Source organism: Podarcis cretensis (assembly GCF_951804945.1).
Source record: "Podarcis cretensis genome assembly, chromosome: 1".
In the NCBI taxonomy this organism is placed as follows: domain Eukaryota; kingdom Metazoa; phylum Chordata; class Lepidosauria; order Squamata; family Lacertidae; genus Podarcis; species Podarcis cretensis.
The window spans coordinates 26,634,160-26,658,846 of record NC_137170.1 but is presented as its reverse complement, the minus strand read 5'-3'; the positions used below and the strand labels follow the sequence as shown (position 1 = coordinate 26,658,846).

The 24,687-nt window shown below is 42.9% G+C and overlaps 1 protein-coding gene and 1 long non-coding RNA gene across 7 annotated transcripts in view; one reads left to right on the top strand and one right to left on the bottom strand.

Annotated features, from left to right (window-relative positions):
- LOC307223255 overlaps window positions 1-24,687 on the bottom strand; it is a 732,363-nt gene that overhangs the window by 227,957 nt on the left and 479,719 nt on the right. The gene's annotated exons all lie outside the window — the stretch shown is intronic.
- The window catches only part of FLRT2 (fibronectin leucine rich transmembrane protein 2), a 92,812-nt gene that overhangs the window by 27,667 nt on the left and 40,458 nt on the right, over window positions 1-24,687 (top strand). The window contains exon 1 of one of the 6 annotated variants that reach the window (XM_079988776.1): window positions 2,874-2,895. The exons of the other annotated variants lie outside the window; for them this stretch is intronic. The gene's annotated coding sequence lies outside the window, so the exon portion shown is untranslated. Of the gene's footprint in view, window positions 1-2,873; window positions 2,896-24,687 lie in introns of those variants that run through there. 6 annotated transcript variants of the gene reach the window in all.

Genomic DNA, 24,687 nt, shown 5'->3' with positions numbered 1-24,687 from the left:
TCTGTGTGTCAGAAGATTGCAGGTGTAATGGCTTTTATGGATGCTGCTGTAGACATTTGGCACTCTGCATTAAATTTCAAGTGATGGGTTTTACCGATTTAAATGCTTTCTCCTGCAAGAGGCACATGCCACAGTGCTCAGAAGGTGAAACGGTAGCTGGATCTTCTCTGTGATTCCATTGCAGTCCCTTGGAGGTATTGCCTAATGCAGCAGCAGCAGGGCTAAGCAATTTGCTTTTGTTGCGGTAGAGAGAATCCAGTAATGCAGAGCAGGTATGCTGTAGTAGTTCTGTTATCAGAGTATATTAAATCTTCACACACAAACAAAGTCTTTATGGAGCTATCATATCAGAAGCTGGAATTCCCAGGATGGTTTAACAATCAATTCCTCTTCTCAAGGAGCTCTGGGAATTGTAGCTCTGTGAGAGAAACAGGCGTCTACCAGCAACTCACAGAAACTTTATCAAACCGGAGCTCCCAGAATTCTTTGGGGGAAGCCATAATTTATATCACAGAGCTTTAAATGTTTGGTGTGAATGTGGCCATAGTGTAGTGGGACTCAAAATCTCACATCTAAGAACTCAAGATGGATTGTTGCAAACTCCCTTTAGTAAAGTTATCTAAGGAGTCATCTTATACTAAATCTTAACCTGATCCAATAAGCTTTTTACTCTCTATGTTGATAGTAACTAGGCAGAGGGCCTTCTTGGTAGTGGCACCCACCCTGTGGAATGCTCTCCTATCAGGTGTCTAGGTGATAAAGTATTTATATATCTCCCTCTCACAAAACACCAGGCAGGTTTACAGCAACTTATAAAAAATAACATTTAAAAGCAATATAGAACAATCATTGAAACAAGTGGTTGCTCAATGCCAATGTAGTCTTTGGGGTGCATTTTGCTGATCTGTATTAGCAGGTATCATAATTCTATAGAGTGATCATAGTTTGCTCTCCTCATAGTAACTCCACAGAACTGTGCATCCCTTATTTCTTTTGCTGAATACTACAACCAAATATGGGACTTGGGTGGTGCTGTGGTCTAAACCACTGAGCCTTGGACTTGCTGATTGAAAGGTCGGCAGTTCGAATCCCTGTGATGAGGTGAGTTCCCGTTGCTGGGTCCCAGCTCCTGCCAACCTAGCAGTTCGAAAGCACACCAAAAAAGTGCAAGTAGATTAATAGGAACCACTTTGGCAGGAAGGTAAATTGCATTTCCATGTGTTGCTCCGGTGTCAGTGTTCCATTGCACCAGAAGCGGCTTAGTCATGCTGGCCACATGACCCAGAAAAACTGTCTGCGGAGTAGACAAACTACTGGCTCCCTTGGCCTGTAAAGCGAGATGAGTGCCGCAATCCCAGAGTCGTTCGCAACTGGGGTTAACTGTCAGGGGTCCCTTTACCTTTACAAACAAATTACCCAGCCTGTTGATTTCTGTGTCTCTCTCTGTCCCAGGATTTGGCCAACACAGAGAGTAGCACAGAATGCAAGTTGCTTTTATATGTGTACTTTTCTTTACAGCTAAATTCTTTGTACTTTCAGAGACGAGGACTGCATTTCACTGTGCAGGCATGTGGGTTTTTGCATGCATATATGTGAATGATTATGCGTCATACAGTGGTTTGCTGCAACAGTAAAGTGCTGTTCTTTTTGTCTATGCACTTGAAATACACTCTACGCAGTGATGTGGATTAAGCACCTTGCTCATTAGCTAATAATGCCTGCCTGACACAGATGGGAATCATTCTTGCGGTATAATTGAAATCCAGAGAGACTTCAGGTCCCAGTGCAGGCAGAGGGGTCACCGAGGACAGCTGCTAAGGTGTAGGAATGAAAATAGATTTGTGTGGCTCCCTTGGGACCAACACCCAGAACAACCTTCACTCAGCAGCAGCTTTTCAAACTGCTGGGAGTATCTTGAAGCATATAAATGGAGCACTAGATCTTTAAAGCTTCATGTTATAAAATCTGCTTAGATGCAATAGGGGAAGTGGCAATCTGTGGTTGCCAAGGGGTGAAAAGCTAGCATTCTCACATAAATCTTCCTTAATAGACTGAATCAGGCCTTGGTTCATTAGCCACACCCACACCAACCATTTAAAGCACATGAATCCTGGGGTGTGTGGTTAAGCCCTCACAGAGCTACAATTCTCAGCACGCTTCACAAAATACAGTTCCCAGGATCCTTTGGGGGCCTTTTGACAAAGAATGGAATGGATGAAAGTCACTGTATGAAATTTTAAAGGCAAAACACTCATCTCCCATCCACCTCTAGAGGAATGTGGCCTTGAGAGACAAGCAAAATATTTGTCATGAGAATGGTCAACCACACCTTTTATTTGGAGTGGTGTTGCTGTCACCGCTCACAGATTCACAGTGCCTTATAATAAAAAGTCATAGGAATGGACAAGAGGCTTGTGGGTGTACAATAAGAAGCCAGGCACAGGCTGATCTCTCCGGATAAATGTCAATATGCATTATTAAATGAAACAGTGGTTAAAATATGGACTGCTAGATGCGTTTTCCTTCTGAGGACATGGAAGGAATTGAAATGCCTTTTCAAAGCAGATGTCGATGTCTTTGCTTTTTTTTTGATCAATTCTTCATTGTGTGTGCATATAGTTGTAGATATCTAGTTTGAAGCATTAATTACAACACTGCTCTCTCCCCCCACCCTCTGCCCCAACCAGCAGAGTGGAGGCAGATCACAGGATTAGAGGAGGACTTAAGACAATTTCCTGAAGTGTTCATCGGAAGGTTTTGGGCCACCTGATATCCTTTTAAATCAGGGATATGTTTCATCTTCTTTAGTGATCCTTGCAGCATCTGACGTGCTGGGTTGCCTTAAGAAATACTTTCAAAGGAGATGGGATTGCAAGATCAGTAGTCACCTTCAAAGTCAGTATTTTTTCCCCCCTCTGGCATGGAAATATTGCAATCTTTTGAGACCTTTGTGGACTCACTACAGAGGATCCCTGTTATTTCTGTTGTGGATGTACCTATAATTCCTTTTGAAAAGAGAGGTGGAATGTGGACATGAGAATGAAAAACAGTCTAAGTTGCAGCTCAGATTATTCTGAAATGTAATTTCAAACAAATGCGTAGTGGCATGAGTTGCTTCATAGCTAATGCCATCCCCTGGTTTGAAATTCTGTACACATACAGATCCAGTCCTTAGGCTCATATATATCTCCTCCCCTTCTGCATTGAGTTTAATCTTAGTTTGTATGAGAAAGATGGTTTGAAGAAATCATAGTTTTCCTGGTTCTAACAAAATTGCAAACCATGGTTTGCTATGAACTCCGAAGTAAGTTAAGAAATTACTGGGGGTTGGGGGAAGATTGAGGGATACATAACCATAATTTGGTGTACTGCTCGCATAGGCAGTGGTCTGAGACGATGAGAGGTGCACTTTGGAACATCTGGAGGGCATCAGGTTGGGGAAGACTGGTGTAATATGTATCTAAACTGGCACTATAAGTGGTTTGTGTATGTGTGTAAGAGAGAGAGAGAGATTAAATCAAGATAACACAGGAAGCTAGGAAAGTCATTTTTGGTTTTGAAAGAAACTTTGGGGTCATCTATACTGCTTTTTAATGTGGACAGTAAGTTTCCTGCACTCCTATTAATTCTCCATTATCCATATGATATTCTTCTCCAAATCACCACCTTATTACATTTCTCCTTCTTTTTGGAGAATCCCTGGTGTGAGAAAATCTGGATTGAGAGAGGGGTGAGTATGGAATGCAGTGATTTGGAGGAGAACATCCTATGGGCAGTGAAGCTTACTATCCACATGAAATGACAGTATGGCTGAGCCCTCAAGCCTGAGGGTAGCCATGTTTTCAGGAAATCAGAGTTGTGTGGCAGATATTGAGAAGACTCTCCACCTTCTGTTGAGGCTCGCTGGGGCTGATGGGAGTCAAACAACATATGGGAAGCCATCATTCCCTGCCCGATCCTGGGGCCTTAATGCATCTTATCTTGCAGTGCCCAAGTGATCTCTGTTCTTGTTCTTTCTTTAAAGCAGAAAGAGAACAGAACAGCTTGGAGTGCCACTCACTATCTCATTCCTAGTGTTCTGGCTCAGGTGGCCTCTCGTTCCTCAAATGCCACCACAGGGCTGCTCAAGAAGCACGTGCCCCCATGGAGGAGCAGAGACCTGGTTTTCAAAATGTCTTCCCTCTCCATAAATTGCCTTTGCTGTTTCATTACACAGTTTTAATTTATGCTTATTGTTTTCAACAGTATTATGTAACTTGCTCCGTGAGGATCGCTTGAAAAGCAGTACATAAATACCTTTAAAATAAATAAATAAATAAATAAATAAATAAATAAATAAATAAATGTGGAATAGACAGCAGCTAAAGGGGAAACTCTGAAGGTCTATATTTGGCCTAGCTGAGGTGGTAGCATCTTACTGTTTTAACATCACTTTACACGATATTGTGCATATACTGGTATTTTCAAGAATAAGTACATAAAGTTTGAAGGAGATAGACATGTCCGTAAACCTCCCCCCCCACCTTCTGAGGACCTGTATGTTAACCTTCAGTGAAGTAAGAATCTCACACTGAACATCACTTGAGGTTATATTTTCTCATCCCAGGCAGGCTAGCTACAGAACAGAGTGATAGTAAGGACATCTTTTCTCTCTGCTGTGTCATTGCTGCCAGCCCTGCACATGTCTCCTTAGGAACAGAGTTTCTAAGGCAGGGATAATAGCTCCCCAGTTAGGTATGTGGTCTGCAGCTCTGAGTTTTGTTTTGTGTGGGCTTTTGGTAGGATATGGTTATAAGTCTGGTCACTTTGAAGAGGTGAAATGTTCATCCATGCAGATGCCTAATGCATTCCTACTCTGCAGTTTCTGCTAAGCTAGAGAAAACAACATAACCTGTTATTCTTGTGTGTGTGTGTTTAAAATACTGATTATCTTTTATTCTGATCTCCTGGGAATGGTATGCTTGGCAATGGCTTCTATGGAGAACTATAAACCAAGAAGCATATCCCCCCTCCAACTCCTCTCAGCTGTGAAAATTGTACAACTCCAATTACTCTATTACTTTAATTATTCATCCGATTTTAACCATAATCTTGTCACTCTTTGCATAACTCAAGTAATGCACTAAAAAGCCAACTATCCAAAGATAGCAACATGTAATAATATTGGCAATCCATTATCAATGTGAAGCCACTTATTAATGTATCTTTTAGGTTTATCGCTGCCTGCAAAACAGTGCCCCTCTTACAGAAATATAAACCGTAGGGGGTCACAGAGAGTTTGAGTGCAGGTCTTAATGGATCTGGTCCCTGGGGAAAAGGTAGCATTCAAACTTCATGCACCTTTGATTATGTAAAATTGCTACCATGGAGGGTGTCTTGTGAGGAACATAGAGATGGACCGAGACATTCTGAATCCTGAGATGGAAAAGACAAATAGTACCTACCTATCCATAGTAAAAAAAACCACACCCATCAACTATAGAATATGCTGTGTTTTTTTTTTTTAAAAAAGGGAGATCCTTCAACCCATAATATGTATGAATTTTGCCATGGTTCATAGCACTAGCTTTTTATTCAGGACAGACAAAAGAATAAGAGATTAATAGAATTGTAGAGTTGGAAGGGACCATAAGGTTTATTTAGTCCAGCCCCTTGCAATGCAGAAATCTTTTGTCCAAGGTGGGGCTGAACCCAGAACCCTGTGATTAAGGCTCATGCTCTACTGACTCCATCACCCCATATTACTTAAGTACTTCTTCACGCAGCACATAGTTAAATTATGGAATTAGCTTCCACAAGAGGCCATGACAGCCGGTGACTTGGATGACTTTAAAACTGGGATTAGATAGATTCATGGAGGATAAGACTATCAATAGTTACTAACCCTGATCGCTGTGTTCTGCCTCCATGATCAGAGATGGTATGCTTCTGGATGCCAGTTGCTGGAAATTGCAGGAGCAAACTTACTAGGGAGTGGGTCCCATTGAACTCATTGGGACTTCTGAGTAAACATGCTGTTACAAAAAAGAGTTTAAAGAACCTTTCCTTGATGCCTTGAAGAAGATTTATATTTCCTGATGATCTCAGTTTATGGGGATTGAACAGAACTCTGCCGACTTCATAGTGTCTCTTGTTTGTTTTACAATTTGCTGGAATGTAGGGCAGAATATGTTAGCATCGTATATTAGTGTGAATCCCTTACAAAGCAAACAAAAAGTTGTTGAAGCTGCTTCTGGGTCACGTATGCCAATGCGGTACATTATCTCTGTGCTATTTGGTGCAAAAAAAGAGGGAAGTGTTTTGGCTTGGCATGCACATTTTTTTATTTATAGCTGTCTTTGATCCTCTTTTGTTTTTTGGCTGTTATGTGTTGCATTCCCTTCATTAAGCTAAAATGAAGCTGAAAACCATCCGAAGGATTATGATCCTCTGGCAAAATGTTAAATTGTGCTGCTGACCTAAGTTAATGTTGCAGTAATGGGGGATGAGCATCTCTGAGAAATCGCAACAGAATACATAAAAATCTACAGCGCTATCATGAAGAATTTTTAAGTGCCAGATTCCAAAGGCTCTAATTAAAGGGATTGTGCTCCCACAGGCAGAGGAGGAGGAGGAGGAAAACAGAGGGTTAGCATGAACTGGTACCTCTAGTTGCGGACTTAATCCGTTTCAGGGTGCCGTTTGCACCACAAAAAGTCTGCAACTAGAGCGCCTCTTCTGCACATGTGTGAAGTGCGCAGATCGCTTTTGCGCATGCGCGTGTTTGCCGTGTTCGTAAGCTGAAAGTCCATAACAAGAGCGGAACGCAACTAGAGGTACCACAGTTAAGGCCTGAATCAATTTCCTTTAAGTGAATCTGCTTTCTTGTTTAAGAACAGACTATGTGCTTTGCTTAATCCAAAGATGACTGCTTCCCAACACCACTGAAAAAGGAAGGGAGGTACAGTGGCCTGAAACTTGCCGTGGCTTGACCTCCTGATGCTAAACTTCAGTTCATTTTATGCTAACCCTCTGTTCAGTTCATTTATGGATATAAGAAAGAGTGCATTTCACTGGTGAGATTCAAAGTTTTTGTTTTGCATTTTCAGAGATGGAGTTTCGTGCTTCAAAGTAGACATTTGCAGTTATTTCTGAGTAGCTTGAATCTAGATGACAACAAAAGTGGTGACACAAACACACTTCCTGCCAAATAGACCTGTGCATTTCAAGATTAATCTGAGTTGCACTGAGCTCTTCAGTCTGATTTCCCACAATGAATTTACTTGAGCTAAATTATTTACTATTATCATTATCATCTATTTATGACCTGTCCTTGACCCTAAGGCCCCAGGGCAATCAATGTTGCCTGAACTGTGGACAATGATCTACTTATTTGTTTTTTGAGATGTTTGCTCAAATAGCACTTGGCCAGTCCCACTTGTGTGAAATTCACTTCAGCTGGCTGAGGCTGATCCAACATTCTTGACATATTTGTACCAATGAAACCGTGCAAGGAAGCCTGTTGGGTGCCACTCAAACCTGTAGAAAATACATAATATTTGAGTCACTGAGCAAATAACGTCACCAAAGTCTGTGCTGGCAGCCATCTTACATTTATCAAGCAGCACTTGGGTATCTTATCCATTGGTTATGGAAGCCTTATAATAGTCAAGTGTGATGTTAACAGTTCACACCCTTGTGTGCTAGAGGTGCAGCCCAACCACACCAGTAAGCAGAATGGACTTTGGTTCGACTTATCTTTTTTAGTTATTTTTAATTATTACACATATAGCCTATTCTTCTTCAAGGGAGCTCAAACCTTCAATTTGCAAAAGGGTTTCTAGTTGGTTTCCCTTCGTGGCAGTTTATGGGATCAGATCTGTTTAGTTTCAGCAGTAGAACCGCATCAAGGGCCTTCAGACTATTTGGAGTGGGGGTAGATGTGCACATGGATCATTATGATTTCTGTTTTAGGAACTGAGCTGTCACAGGGCATCCAGTGTGTAATTCAAACCTCCCAAGCCCCCAGCGAAAAAAGCCACCCACCAGATCGTATGTAAATAGTACGTTCCATTTAAGTTCTTTCCATAATCCAGAAGCAAGCAATGCCTTCAAAATTACCAAAATAGAACATAGTTTTAAGTGGAGAAATACCAGCCCATGGAAATTTAATATGAGGGCAAACACAAGAGGTTCCCCAACTCCTCCCCTGCCCCTCAGATTAATAGAATTGAGTTGAAGAAGGTGATCTGCATCAGGATTGCATCTGGGGGAAATAAGGTTAAACCTCCTTTCTGGAAGTTCTGTGATCATGATGAAAGTTAGGACTCTCCACCCCTCATATTAAGGTTGTTGTTGTTGTTTTAAATGCAGTCATTGTTGCTTGCTAGCTAATAACACACACACACACACACACACACACACACACACACATACATAGAGTGGAACCTCGGTTTTCAAATGCCTCCGTAGTCTAACGTTTCGGCTTTTGAATGTCGAAAACCTGGAAGTAACTGCTCGAGTTTCCAAATATTTTTCAGAAGCCTAATGTGCTACGCAGCTTCCATTTTGAGTTTCCCTATTGTATTGAGGCTTCTGCTTTCGTTTTTCAGTTTTCAAACATTTCAAACGGATTACGTTCGAAAACCGAGGTTCCACTGTAGCACCATTTTGCCTGATTGGACTCAAGGCAGATTACAGATAAAAACAAGAATCACTAAAAACATGGGGGGGGGACCCCAATCATTAAAAAACAATTAAACATTAATAGAATTAAAGCTATAAACACATATAAAATCTGCTTAAAACATACAAATAATTACAATAAAAACAGCACGGCTGTGCAACTAATGAAAAATGTAGTTTGACCCTAAGAAAATACCTACAGCTGCCAGACTATATTTGCACTGAAGCTGTTTTTAGATGTTTTAATTGTCTTATTGTGCTATGCCACCCTGGGCTTCTTGGGGGTAAGAGCGGGATAGAAATTTAACAAATGAATAAACACAAAGTCATAAGAAATGTAGGAAACTAACTTATACTGTGTCATACCATTGGCCCATTTAACCCAGTTCCATCTACTTTGATTGGCAGTAGCTGGGATGGGGGGAGAAATTTGTTTCAGTTCACATTTTACTGCAATCTTACCTACTTCACAGTTCCTGAAATAATATACCAACCAAAGCACAACTCCCCTTTGAAATTCGCATGTTTACGAATTTTGAAATGCAGTTTTCCCACCAAGGGATGTGTACAACAGTGCTTATACCCAGGTAAAGTGGACATGTAAATGCATCTATCATTGAAAATCACATGCAAAATCACTTCGAATTAGGCAACATTGCACACAAAAATGTAAATATTAGGTAAAATTGGCACTAGAATGCTGGCGAATTTTTAAGACATTGTCAGAAAACTGCAAGCTGCTATGGAAAGGTTTGGAAGTAAATTTAAGATCTGAAAAAATGAGAGAAACTGAAATGAACATATTCATTCCATTTTTAGGTGGAATGAATCTTTCCAAGCTTTTCAGACAGAGGGATTTTCCAGACTTACCTAGAAACTCAAAGGATTGAATTTGGGACCTTTGGCATGCAAAGCGTGTGCCATGTCCCTTTCTCAAGTTTTTAGATGGTTGCCCAGGGCATACACTTAAGAAGAGATTTCCCCAGTGAGCATTTCTTATATAATACTAGCTCAGTTGCAGCTTGGTGGCCAAATTCATAAAAGCATCTCTCGTGAGCCTCCACTACTCTCAGAACATTGGCACGCCTGGGACAGAATTGTTCCTCTGCACTTATAACAACATTGGAATCTTGGTAAACATTGCACAGTTGAAACTTGTAGGGTGCAGCTGCAGGCTTTTAAACTTTTTATATTAACTTCCTCTGTTATTTTTAGCGCTAATCCTCTCCTTTTGGTCTAGTATCATGGAGCTCCCCCCCCCCCAGCATCTACTTAACCAGGTTTAGTGCTGATTAAAGCTCCTTTATTTGAGCTGCTTCTTTGTATTACGCACAGTTGCCTCGGGCAAATATGTTTGTGGAATGTGATGCAAATTAGGCTTCTTCTGTTCCACACTGGACTGCACCTAGGCCATAATTTCCTAGCGTACACATTTCCTCCTGCTGCCACTGTCAGTCATGAAAGCCGGACAGCAAAACCGGATCTTGCTTTGACTCCCTGCTTGTCAGTGGAAAGTCAAAGCTGCTGCAGTTACAGTACGACATTTCTTACTTGTGCGATTTCAACCTTGAAGTCTGGCCAGTTAAATTAAATGCATGGCAAGTTTTCCCTGGTGTGAAAAGAGTTTTTAAGCTTCTTGCCTTGCTTCCTGGGCAAAGCCCTCTTGGAATGCTGGTTCCAGAAGACTGGGGAGGATTGCTTGAGATCTTGTGGGAACTTGGATGGCTCTGTGAGATCTTGCGAGTGGTGTGTTGAGCAGGCCTTTCCCCAAAAACAAGGCAGAGAGGCTAACCTTACCAGGCAAGGTCCAGTCAGCACTCCACTTCTGGAAGGCTAGGGTTCCCAGGATACATACATCGGTGGTTCCCAGGATTTGAATATACATATTTCTGTGTATATGCAGAACCCTTGGAACTGAACTCCCACATAAAGTGCATTGCAGTTCCTTTGGAGTGGGACCTGCCTTAGGACTTGTGCTTCATGGCCTCTGAGTTCCAGCACTTCCTGTATCTGTTGCAGTGAAGATGGGCAGGGGAATTATGGTCCATTAGCAGTTGCATTAGCAGCTACCATGTAACAGTGGGAAAAACATCCCGTTCCTAAACTGGGCATCTCGCCTTTGTACATTAGCAAGGCTCAAGAACAGAAGGTGACAGGCTTTCACAGAGAATCACGCTGTTATAATAACACTCTCCCCTGTGCCATCGCTTCTGGCATTGGAAGCTGCCGTGGTTTTGAAAATTGCTGTCATAAACAGGCTGTGATGTTAATATTATTTCCTTAACCCCTCCGAAACGTTGCCTATGTGTCAAATTCTCAGGCAAAGATGGGGTGTAATGTCCCCCCCCCCTTCTTTTCAGGAATTTGTGGACAGGCCTTGGATATAATGGTGGTGTAAAGCAATGGGGTGTGTGTGTTTTACCACAGAAGCCAAGGCTGAATGTTAAACTAAGAAAGGGTCCTCCCTTGCATCCCAGGGACATAAGCTCCCTCCTGTGGAAGCCAAACAGTTATGAATGCAATTTGGCTTCCAAAGAAGAATTGGTACATTTCTGAGTCAATCACCACAGCCTCTAAAAAACTTTCCACACCTCCATGGGGGATGCTGCGACTGTTCTTGTGTGTTGTGTGTGTTTATAGAGCAGGTATCAGCAAACTTTTTTAGCAGGGGGCCAGTCCACTGTCCCTCAGACCTTGTGGTGGGCCAGCCTATATTTTTTGGGGGGGAATGAACAAATTCCTATGCCCCACAAATAACCCAGAGATGCATTTTAAATAAAAGCACACATTCTACTCATGTAAGAACACACTGATTCCCAGACTGTCCACGGGCCAAATTTAGAGGGCAATTGGGCCAGATCCAGCTCCCAGGCCTTAGTTTGCCTACCCGTGTCATAGAGGATGAACAAACATTCTCGTCTTTCCAACCCTCCTCTCAGAATGGCTACATGGATAACACTGGAAACTTCCACTTTCATTTTAGAGCAACCACAGCTTAGCACTGTATTCCTAAAGTGTTCTTAATCTTTGGAACTCCCTCCCCAAGGCCCCCTCCTAGTTGTCCTTCCACCAGCAGATGAAGACTGTTTAATTCTGACATGCTTTTAGGAATGGCTGTTTTTGTTTTTTCAGAAAAGGACATTATTATTATTTAAATTTTCTATACCACCCTTCATCTGAAGGTCACAGTGCAGTTTACAATATTAAAATACAAAAATGCATTCCATAACAAAAAACACACAATATTGTTATTTATTAAATTTAATAGTGCTGTGCCATATTCTAATAATTTGTTTTTATATTGTTTAAAATCTATTAGGATGTAATTACTTTTTATAATGTTCTAATTCTACTAGTGTTTAATTCCTTTTAAACAAATATCTTTTTGTATGCTTTTGGCTTTTTGTATTTTATCTGTTTTGTTTTAATTCATGCAAGTCAGCCTGAGTCCTGGTCTGGGGAAAAGGCAGGGTATGAAGAAATATAATCGTAATTTTAAACTATGCCAGATTCTTAAACTATGGTTTGAAGTTGGTTTGGCAAACTATGGTTAGGATTGCTAACAGTTTTTGATGGTTTTATGAGCGGGTAAGGTGTGGAAGAACAAAAACTTGGAAGTTCTCTTTAATGCTGCATCTCTCATTCCATGCAGGATAGATTGCAGGGAGGGAAGCTATTTAAAAGTAAAATGTATGTATATATGTGTGTAAATGCCTCAGTCACTATGTTAGGCTCCATGGGGGGGGGGAGAGGGAGAGGGAGAGGGAGGGAGGGAGGGAGGGAGAAGGAATGCATGGCCACTCCATCAGAAAAGCCATGAGACTCGCAACTTTTGGTACCTCCTTTCCTTGAACTAATTGCAACTAAGGACTTGAACCTGAGTTTGCTTATTTCCTCCTCCCTCTCAGTTTATGTTCCTTTTCTGCTGTATCTTTTTAGAGCGTAAGCAAGGAGCGAGCTTTTCTTTTGGTTGAAGAGCAAGTATTAAAAAATAGTCTAAAAAAAATAAAGTAAAATAGGTTTTGGCAGATGCCTTCAAGGTGACATATACAAAAATACAGTGCTGGTTTTGAATCCAAAATAAAGGCACAGGAACTGCAAAAGGTACTTCTGTTGTCACATGTGAACCTGCTTTAAAACGTAGATCCCCACCAGGCAGATGCTCCAATTGATAAATTTCTTCTCTCAGCAATCTGAGCTGAGCAACACCTAATAACCTATACAGGCTAATGCAGTGTTAGCTCTCCTTTCCCCCATAGAAAATCCCTCTAACCCTGACTACTGCAGCTGCCTTTGCTGCCATAATGCTCTTAGAAGGTCACTAAGCAGCTTGACCTCATTGCCCTCTTCGCCAGACAGCTCTCCTGGATCTCCATTCACAAAGTTGCTGCAACTTCATTCATAAACTAGAAAGGTCCACCTGTCTTCAATAAGCTCCAATGCTTAGTTACTGGATTGGGAGACTTGTAATGACCATAAATAAATACTGACAGCATGTGATCACTAATCCTTACAGCAACTATTAAAGCATCAGGAGACTTCAATCCTTAGTAACAGACTTCTAGACAAGACGTAAGATAGTTTTGAGATGGGGGGAAAAACATGAATACATACTAAAGGGTGGGGAAAATTCCTTTGTGATGGTGCCTTTAATATTCATGCTGAAGTGTTGACAATTGCACTACATTTTTGAATACTTCAGCTCTGTGAAAGAGGAGGTAGGATTTAGCATTAAACATTTTAATGCTATAAAATTAGAATCCCATCCCTGAAATAAATGGAAACTATGTAGTAATTAGGGGCACGGGTGGTGCTGTGGTCTAAACCACAGAGCCTAGAGTTTACCTTTACCTTTCTTTATGTACAGATAGGTAGCCGTGTTGGTCTGCCATAGTCAAAACAAAATAAAAAAATTCCTTCCAGTAGCACCTTAAAGACCAACTAAGTTAGTTCTTGGTATGAGCTTTCGTGTGCATGCATGTGTATCTGAAGAAGTGTGCATGCACACGAAAGCTCATACCAAGAACTAACTTAGTTGGTCTTTAAGGTGCTACTGGAAGGAATTTTTTTATTTTGTTCTTTCTTTATGTAGTAATTAGGGACGTCAACAGTTTAGATAACTTTAGATTGTGTTTTAGCTCATTAAGAAATTAAAATGTACATCGTAATAGGTAAGATGGGGGGAGCTGCAGTTAAAGGGATGGGTTAGGAGAGAGATAAAAAATACAATTATGCAAAAATAAAAGCTACTATTCATTCTACCTAGCCAAGTTGGCAAATATCTGGTTTCATGCTATGCTATGAGGTTCAGGAACTGGGGGAAACGACCCATGGGGAAGGGCAGGGACACACTCAATGCCTGTGCGTTGGAAGGCGCTGTCCCAAGTAAGGAAGCTGCCTATATTCATGGAGGATTTCACATGGTATAGATGCCTGGAAAACCAGGGTTCTAGATCAAATGGGGAGCCTATGGAAGTGGAAGGAGACCAGCCCCCCCCTTCAAACAGTCACTGTCCAACTTATGGAGAGCCATGGAAATGAGACTGGGAATACAAGGTGGAACAAGCTTATCCACACAGTTCTGCCCTAATGTATTGCTTTTCCTAGTTCTTGAATGCCTGAAGAGGGTTTTCGATGCAGCCTTGCTGTGCTATGCATCCTCCAGTCAATTGCTATTCTTTTATTTGTTTCAATCCTTCCTTCCTTCCTTCCTTCCTTCCTTCCTTCCTTCCTTCCTTCTTTCTGTGTGTGTAACCAGGCTATAGAAATGACCCCGGGAAAAATAGGTATGCTTGCTGAATAAGTCTTGCTGAACTGGGCATCAGATCAAAGCAGTGCTTTTTGTTTAACAAGCCAGGATTTCAGTGTCGAAGCTGGACACTCAAAGGACAGAGCCACACCATATCTTTAATACACATTTAAACCACATTATTGCTCCCAAACAATCCCGGGAACTCTAGTTTGCTAAGGGTACTGGAAATTGTAGCTCTGAGAAGGGTAGCTCTTCTCAGGTTTATTTGAGCCAAGAAATGTGCAGTGAATGTGCTGGAATTGTATGGTGTGAATCTGCCCCATAAATTCCGTGTTTACCTCAATCTGTGATTTTTTTAAAGAAAAAATATCTTCTCACATACATATTTTAACATGGACTTTCTCTCAGGATACATATTTAACTACATATTTTGATACATGCTGAGAAATGTGCTACAACATTCAGAGCAGTGTAAACTCCCAATGGATAGCTGAGTTCTGATCCACACATTAGAGTGAGAGGTTCAGATCAGGTCACATTGCATATGAATTTGCAAAGATTGCTCTCCTTAAGCATCCCTTACTGGGGTTCTGAAAAAGCGGCCTTCCAGATGGTGTGTAGAGTGTCCTCCACGTCTGCAGTTGTGCATCTGGAGGCTCTTTCAAATCTCATAATAAATGTTTGGAGGGTGGAGGCCCATGATCTTTCCATGCACATGTTCAAGTGACTTTCACGGCTGAAAAGGATGTCAGACTGTCTATCCCACCAAACTTACAGCACCAAAACCCATATTGTAGCTGGCAAAGATCTCCACTCTTGAAGCTGCCGGGCAAATCCCAGCAGTTTGCTGTATCCCTCCGTGAAAATAATCTCCTGCTGCCTTGTCAAACTTGTCTGGCTACAGCCAGTCAGGCCGTTTTGACACGGAGAACATGAAGCTGTTGAATTAAGGTGGCAGGGTTCAAAAGGAAATCTTAAATGGCTCAGGCTGCCAAAGAGCTGCTTTGCTGCTGAATTGGTTCCATTTTCTTTTTAACAGCCTATTTACCGAAGGGAAAGGAATTCAGCAGGTAAAATAAAGGAGATGTTTAAAAAAACCCAAAAAAAACCCGAGCCATGATTGCTCAGTCAAATCCCACTTAATGTACAGCAAGCTGCAATCCAGCCTTGTCTTTTCCATACCGGTTGTGCTGCTTCTTATCTTGTTTGTCAGAAATGAAAACAGGTGTACGAGGTTCTCCCTCCCCTGATATTCAAGATAGTCATAAAAATGCATACATTTATGTAGTTAATGCACCCTTTTTCTTTTGCTCGGAAAGAGGCAGTTAAGGATAAAGTCAGTGCTGCGATTCACAAAGCCTTTTGTTATTCAGTCATGCGGGGACGTGGTGTAGCAGTGCTTTGTCACCGGACTATGCTATCACACCATCTTCGTTTCAGGGTGATATTTACACGGTGCTCGATCTGAACCTATTCTACAAATCAGCATCAAGGATTTCTGAGGGCAAATGGAGTTTTGCTTTATTTCATTGACGCTATCCCCTTTTAACTCGTTCTGGCAGCCAAATGCGCTGCTTTGTATTAAGTTCCACCTTAGCACAGATGCCTATAGAGTCACATATTGGTGGGCCAGCACTGGTCTGCATCAGAAATGGCAATTATCTCCCCCTCTGCTGTATCAATGAATAGTCAAGCAGATGAAGTGACATCATCACTGTAGTCAGAAATGAGGAAGCTCCAAGCCTGATGATGTGACATATACACTGACTATACACTGACTATCCCTTGATTTTCTGTGTTCATTCATTTATTTCTACATTTATATTCCACCTTTCCTCAAAGAAATTTGGTATCAAAAAGGATATTGTAGAGGTTGGAAAAGGTTCAGGAAATGATCACGAGAATGGAGCAACTCCTCAGTGTGGAAAGCTTGCAGCATTTGGGGACTTTTTAGTTAGAAATGTATGAAATTAGGATTGACATGAAGAAGGGGAATAGAGAAAAGCTTTTCTCCCTCTCGCAGAACACAAGAAGTCATGGACATCCAGTGAAGCTGAATGCTAGAAGATTTGGGACAGAATAAAGATAAAAGTACTTCTTCATGCAGTGCATAAACTATGGAACTCACTTCTTCAGGGGATGGTGATGGCTACCAATGTAGATGGCTTTGAAAGAGGATTAGACAAGTTAATGGATAAGGTTTTCAATGGCTACTAGCCCTGATGACTGTGTTCTGTCTCCATAGTAATGGTTTTGAATGACAGTTGCTAGAAGCCACAGGAGGGGAGAGTGCTTATGCGCTCAGATCCTGCCTGCGGGTTGCCCACAGGCAACTGATTTTCTGAAAACAGGTTGCTGCACTTGATGATCCAGAAGACTCTTCTTATCTACTTATATTGTATACACTTCTCATGCTCCCCCTTTTTAATCCTGGCCATAACCACGTGGTGCAGGTTAGCCTGAGAGACTGCAGCTGGACCCAGGTCACACAGAGGGCTTTATGTCAGTAGAGATCTGAACCCTAGTCTTCTCCCAGGTCCTAGTGCAACACTTTAGCCTCTACAGTGGTACCTCGGGTTACATACGCTTCAGGTTACAGACTCCGCTAACCCAGAAATAGTACCTCGGGTTAAGAACTTTGCTTCAGGATGAGAACAGAAATTGTGCTCCGGCGGTGCAGCAGGTGGAGGAGGCCCCATTAGCTAAAGTGGTGCTTCAGGTTAAGAACAGTTTCAGGTTAAGTACGGATCTCCGGAACGAATTAAGTACTTAACCTGAGGTACCACTGTACACTGCACTGACTGATACCATCCCACTGTTGTTACGAGGGAGGGAACAGAAGCAGAGATGAGGCTTGTGGCCAGAGCTGATGTCATGGGTTGGCATAAGTAGGCAACTGCTAAAGCAGAGCCCTCTGGAAAGGCAAAGAATTCCTGCCCTTCTCGCTCACCCTTGACACCTGCTCACACAACACATGCTTTACTTTTTTTTGGGGGGGGGGGGAGAGAGACAGACGGATGTGCCATCACCTGCTCACCCGCTCAGCCAAAATCTCTTCCTGGCAAGTGATTAGGCAATGGTGGCACAGAGGAACAACTACAGCAGCTGCAAAGAGGGAAGGATGCTCTAGCGAAGGTGTCTCATCCAAGGGCATCTTGTCCAAAACCTGGAGCCAGCATTCTTTCTGTGTTGATGGCTGCAGTCCTTAGGGGGGGACATCCAACTTTCCTCCGCCTCTTTGTACTTTGAGAGAGTGTTTCATTGAAGCTAATCACCCAGGATTTTCTTCTCATGTTGCAATATTGTAGTCATAGTTTAACAAAACTCAGGTATTGTGGGAAGAGGAATAGAAGAGGGATGTAGTTTCAGCGGCAGTTGTTAGTGTTCACAAACTTTATCATCACCTTAGAATTATCCCCACTTTGCTAACATCTTTGATTACATCTTTCATTTACAATAGGTGATTGTCTTCTTCTGTTACTCAACCAATGGTGTAAGAATTGCAATGAGATTTCACACCTACTCATCTCACAGAAGGCACTGAGTTGTTGTCAAAACATCACAATGTCTAGATGCTGATTATAAACCTAAACTAGATTACAGGCAGTACTCTGAATATGAAGGTTCCTTAAGCCTTTTTACCAATCATTTGAGCCATCCAATCACTTAATGTTTGCTTATTCTAACATCCTGGTAGTATACATGATATTGCTGCCCTGGACTTCTTTGGGAGGAAGGGTGGGATAGAAATTAATTTTAAAAATAAAAATGGGTGGGATCTACCTAACGAGCCCCATCAGTTGAAGTCCTGTGCAAGAACTTCCACTTGTGCAATGAGGCTTTCCCCTCCCCTCTATGTGCCCATGTGACCCCAATAATTGCTGGGGGGGTTGGAGACCCCCCCCAACAGCTTGTGGGGGGAGGAGAGCAGGGATTGTTCTTTCTGGAAAGCTAAAATTCTTGCATAGACAGAATGATTGGATGAACTCAGTGTTGAATTCCACCCATTGTTCCCGGGTCAAAAATTCTGTTTTAGACAGTGTTGTGGACGCCAGTGTGAGGCTTGGTAGAAGAGGCTGGCATTAGAACATCTTGATGTATAATCAGTTGAGAAGTTGAATGCTTTTCATTCATTGTCCCTCACTTTTCACTCAGTATGATAACAACTGGAAATGGTGGATGCAGATAAGGTCACTCCCGCAGCACTGAAGCCAGTTCATATTTGAAGTTTTCAGAAGTTAAAGGACATGCCCAAGTGAGAGTAGAAGCAGTGGAGAAGCAGGAGCCGCCATATCTTATGAGATGTTGGCTGGCTGGCTGCAGAATGTTTGTTTCAGGCCCAAGAAATGCAAAAGAGTAAAATGCTGTTCATGTCCATGTGGTAGAATTTTTTCTGTGGCAGGTATGCTTATTCAGCACATCTGAGGCTTATAAACTACACAGAGGACAGCAGAAATGGAAGGAACAAGGGGGCTCCAGCGGCTATAAAATGTCAAAGAACAGCATCCGCTCCCCAACGCAATAGCTGATCAGAAAGAAGCTGTTTTATTTTTGTATAAGAACTAGTATGAAAGAGGCCTCCCAGCATTCTCACAGGCCCATATAAGAACAACGTAAACAGTTGGGCCTGATGAGCATTGACTGTTCCCGACCCTAATCCTGCGGAAAGCCATCTAATTAGATTTTAATTTGACCCTGACTTGTTTTTTAGGAGGTAATTTAATTATTGCTTGATTTTATACCAATGTTATATATTTGATGTTAGCCACCCTGAGCCCAGTTTCAGCCGGGGAGGGCGGGATACAAATTAAAGTTCATTATTGTCAGGGGCTCAGGAGCAGAAGCACAGGGAAGAGGGGAGATGGAGAGCGAAGGGGAAGAATCTGAGGGCAGCGTAGAAGAAGATGACAGTGGCCCGAGAGATTCCATGAGCCTCTCCAGCGAATCGGAAGATTCACAGAAGGGGGCGCCAGTGGCCAGGGCAAGGGGTTTCCCAAGGGGGACACTCCAGGAGCAAGGGGCCAGCAGGGACTCCCAGAGTAGCAGTTGGAAATCAGGACCAGCTTCCCCACCAGAGCATAGTGGGGGGGAAGAGTCCCAGGTATCGAGGGCAGAGGATTCCACACCAGGGAGTGAAGATAAGTCAGGGCTGGCCACGCCTCCGTCGGAGAGCCAGACAACGGAGGGGAGGTCAGATCCGGGCAGTATCCCAGAAGAGGGAAGCAGTGACAGAAGCAGTGTGACGGTCAGGAGGAAGGTCACTGGGTTGGCGCGAGAGGCAAGTTCAAATGTACAGGAGCGCGGGACAGCAGAGAATGAGGATTGGGAACCGGGTCCTAAAGCCCGCCGGAGACAGGGGGAGGAGTCAGCCGACTCAGCGTCGGAAGAGTCCAGAAAGGGGAAAGCCCCGGCGGGCAGGAGGACCCAGAGGAGGAGAGAACAACGGATAAGGTGGAGCAGGGCTAGGATCTTAAACTGGTGTCAGAGGGGAGGAGATTCAGACGGGACTTCGCCGGTCTAGGGTTTAAGACGTAGGGCTGCGCGCTGCGGCTTTGGAATGGAAGTTGAACTTCAATAAAGACTTTTGTACATAACGACGATCGGGCGTTGGTCCTCTGTGAGCTGGGACCTAGGGGCAGCTCTGACAATTATTATTATTATTATTATTATTATTATTATTATTATTATTCCCCGTGTATTAAAATGAACCCAAGAACAGACTCCTAACTGGCAGCTGCTTTTTTAAAAGGTTGCATTAAAAATCCCCAATGAATACAAAGGTCAACAGGTTTTGAACAAATGCAAACTTTACAATCAAATCTAGGCAATTCCATTATTTCATTCATCACTTGAAAGTGGATTTTTCATCTGAGGGCTTTTTCACACATGTTGGGAGACTCAGGGCACACACACAAACACACACAAAAGGAAGTATTTCACACAGCACAGAGTTAAGCTATGGAATTTGCTCCCATGAGGATAGTGATGAACTGGAGAACTTCCATGAGGATAGTGATGAACTGGAGAACTTTAAAAGGGGGCGGGGTGAAACAATTTCATGCAGGATAAGCCTATCAGTGATGAGTAGTTGTGACGGGAAAGGGACATGGCTTAATGGCAAAGCATTGCTTTGCATGCAGAAGGTCTCAGGTCCAATCCCAGGCATCTCCAGGTACAGATGCAAAATAATAATAATAATAATAATAATAATAATAATAATAATAAACCTTTCTGATTAACCACATCCACACAAGCCCTGCTGAAGGGCTTCCATATCTGGTCTTTTCTTCCTCTGCATCCCCCCCCCCACTGCACATCTGCTCCCCTGCAATTGGTGCAGGGTGCATGTGCCAGGAGAACCCCCAGAATAGTGTACAGAGGGAGGGGCAGAGGATTGTGTTTTTGGACAGCCTGATATGCCTGAGCAGATGGAACGTCTAATAATGGGACAATGAATTCCACCCAGTGTCTGGAATCCTGGAGATGCACTGACAGTCATTGCTGACAGTCCTGTGCTAGATGGCCCTATGACAACACACACCACGATTGCCTCATTACGTAAATCATGTTTAGAACACCACAACACACACATATCTGGCTGTAAAGTAACATAACATTACATGCAATGAAACTGTAATTTAATCGTCATATCCAAAAATTGCAAAGCGCAGTTTCTGATGGCAATAACATATCATATTACTATTAACCTTCTATATGTGTTATTGTCATAAAGTCCAAGGATTGTCAAGTCCAAAGATTACAATGTGGAGTTTGGATTTGATATCCCGCTTTATCACTACCCTAGGGAGTCTCAAAGTGGCTAACACTCTCCTTTCCCTTCCTCCCCCACAACAAACACTCTGTGAAGTGAGTGAGGCTGAGAGACTTCAAAGAAGTGTGACTAGCCCAAGGTCACCCAGCAGCTGCATGTGGAGGAGCGGAGACGCAAACCCAGTTCCCCAGATTACGAGTCTACCGCTCTTAACCACTACACCACAATGTACAGTTCCTGTTGGCAATGCCATTTCATACTGATATTTTCCTTCTGCATCATCCTGTGTCTTAAAAGTGTAACAAATGAAACTTCATTCTGCATTGCCCTATGTCTTGAGAGTGTAACAAATGGAACTACTTAGTAACAACAAGGCAGCTGATGATAGAACAGTTCTCAGGATACACCCTATGATGGCTCTATGAAACAGTTTCCTATGTTCCTATAACTGTGTACTTGAGGCAGTATTCCACTGAATGCCAGTTGCTGGAGAGCACGAGTGAGAAGAGTGCTGACGTGCTCAGGTTCTGCTGAAGGGCTTTCCACGGCCATCCGGTTTGCCACTGTGGGAACAGGATGCTGGACTAAATTGAACTTTTGGTCTGAACCAGCAGGACTCTTCTTACATTGTTATGTTTATTAGGTTTTGAGGTGCATACCTAAACACTTCAGGAATGAGTGTGACCAACAAGTTGGCTGGAAGGCTTTGACTAGATGTCCTCATCAAAGAGATGGACTTGGCAGAACCTCCCCATTGGGTGTACTCCCAGTGGGAAACATGGACTCCTTTCTATGTAGCATATGAACTGGCTCTTGATAAAGAGTAAAACTCAAAAATGCGGTTTCAATTATTGCTAGTCAGAATGGTAGGCTCTGGGTGGTTGGGCAGCAGAATCTACTTGGTTACACAGTCTAAGGCTGCATTCAAATAGCAGTTTATTCTGTTTTCCTGACGTTTCCCTAACTGCTAATTTCCACATTGTATATGCCCTTTTGAACAGCATAGCCACCTTCTAGAAATATGGAGGAATATATCATAAGCTTAGCGTCTGTTTCTGTATCATTTGCTTCTAGAAAATACTTTGCTTACAAATAATAGGGGAATGCGCACTAAACTTGTGCTATATTCCATTATATGTCTGGATGAGGCTTATATGTCATGCAAAAGCTCAAATATAATGCAAAAATTGACAGGAAAATGGCAAAAAACCCAGAATAAGCTGACATGTGAATGCAGCCTAAATGATAGAGAAATGTTGGGCTCAGTGTCCTGCAAATTCTTTGTTGTTTTTGTTCATGAAGGGTTTCACCACACTTTCATTTTAAGGCTTAATTTTGTAAGTAGCTAGACCAGCCTTCTCCAATCCGAAGCCCTCCAGATGTGCTGGACTACAACGCCCATCAGTCCCAGCCAGCATGGCCAATGGTCTGGGCTGATGAGAGTTGTAGTCAAAAATAGCTGGAAGGTTCCATGTTAGAGAATGTGAGCTTTCCATGGAGGTACTAGAAATCACACTGCTGATCTTCTTCATTTTTAGGTGATGTGTAGAACTTATTTTTTGGCTTAAGAAAGATTAAAAAAAATATACTAAATAATAAGCAATGTTTTACAACTCTTACTGCATGACTGGACTATTTCATAGCTAGACTACTGAGAAAGAGGCATATGTAGAGCTGTAAATACTTTGCATTTATAGAAGTAAGGCTTGACTTTCCTGTTTTGGTTTGCTAATTTTCAGAAGGCAGCACAGATACTTTGGCATTCACTCAAATACTCAGTAACATTTCATTCCCTTAGTCACAGATATAGTTATTTGACCTTTTATAAAGCTCTTATTACAATTTTTCAACGGCAAAAGTGGGGGGGGGGGACTTGTCCTTTGAAACCATATTTCAACATTATTTTGATTCAGAACTTTCCCAGGGATAAAGAAACTCTGAACCTCCAGGTGATGTTCTGCATCAACTCTCATCACCCCCCAAACATCATGGTCAGTGGTAGCCACTGTAGTCTATCAGCATCTGAAGAGCCACAGATTTCCCCATTTTACCACAATAATGCCCTTTGTCTATTTCCACTATTTCTTTACATAACCTAACATAAGATTCTGCACCATTCATTATCAAAGTCATTTGATAATGTTGTAGAGTGGTCTTGTGTTGATGTGATAGTTCTGAAGAAAGTGGTTCAAGGATTACAGTCATAAGACCATGCCTTCCCCCTTTGCTTCATTTTGTGACTCCAAGGCTCATTCAGCTGTCAAGTTTGCCATCAGGAAAAGAGTCATTATCAATTTGTTGCTAGTTTCCAAATATATTTAGTGGATGGGGTACAGCAGAGAACCAGTACATGCGTAGGGAAGGTATTATTTTATACCTGTCCCTCCATTAACCTCAGTATAATTTTGAGGACACCAGGAATAGGAAACCTTTGGCCAGAGGTGCCCACTTGGGCCCCAGACTGTGAATGCCCAGTGACGTCATGTCATGCACTCAACGCTCGGCTGCCACACTCTGCCGCCGTGGCAGGACAAAGTCTCCACCTCCACACTGTCTCTGTTGGGGCCTGGCATAGTTGCAGATGCACCCCAGATGCACAGCCACAGTGGGTCCCAATAGAGGACTTGTGGTGTATGCAGAGGCCCCGGCCCAGCTGCTGCAGCGGCACCAGAGAGTCAGATGTAAGGCAGCAGGCAGCAGAGGCCAGACACCCAGAGTGGAAAATTTGTGAGTGCTCAGGCACTCAGGGACCCCTGGAGTTGGCAACTGTGCCTGGTGGGTCTTTCACAATAACATGAAGGGCCAACACTCATCAGGTCCTGGTAAGATGGCCAAAGGTCAGGAATGATCAGAGTTGTAACCAGTGCCATTTTTCTAGAAAAAGAGGTGCTAGAACTTACCTCTTCATTCTCCTAGAATGGCAATGGTGCCCACCTGACAGGTGCCAGTGCCAGTGGCATCACAACGGGGGGGGGGGGGGTGTGCCCCAGGTGCCATGTCTGGGGGGGGGGGTGACAAGAAGGCACTCTGCAGGGGCTCGCGGTGGTGCGGTGCAAGCAGCCATCGCACTGCCACAGCCGCATGTGGAGGATCTTCCGTTCGTGGCTGCAGCTGTGAGCAGAGCATCCCAGTGTGGCAGTAGACCGCTATGTACATAGCATGTGCAGCATTTCACACATGCACTGTATGTAATGACGCTGCACATGCGCTGTATATAGCGGTTTGCCGCTCGAGTACCATACAGACGGTGGTGGCATTCCTCCGTCGCCGCTACAGCCGTGAACAGAGGATCTTGGCACCGTCCGTACGGTGCTGGAGCGGCGCTGCTGGCAAACCGCTATGTACAGCACATGTGCGGCATCGCTATGTATGGCGCATGCGCCGTACATAGCGGTTTGCCACCCCGAGTGTCACGAGGCCTTCATTCGCCCCTGGACTGTACAGTGGTACCTTGGTTTAAGAACAGCTTAGTTTATGAACAGCTTGGATTAAGAACACT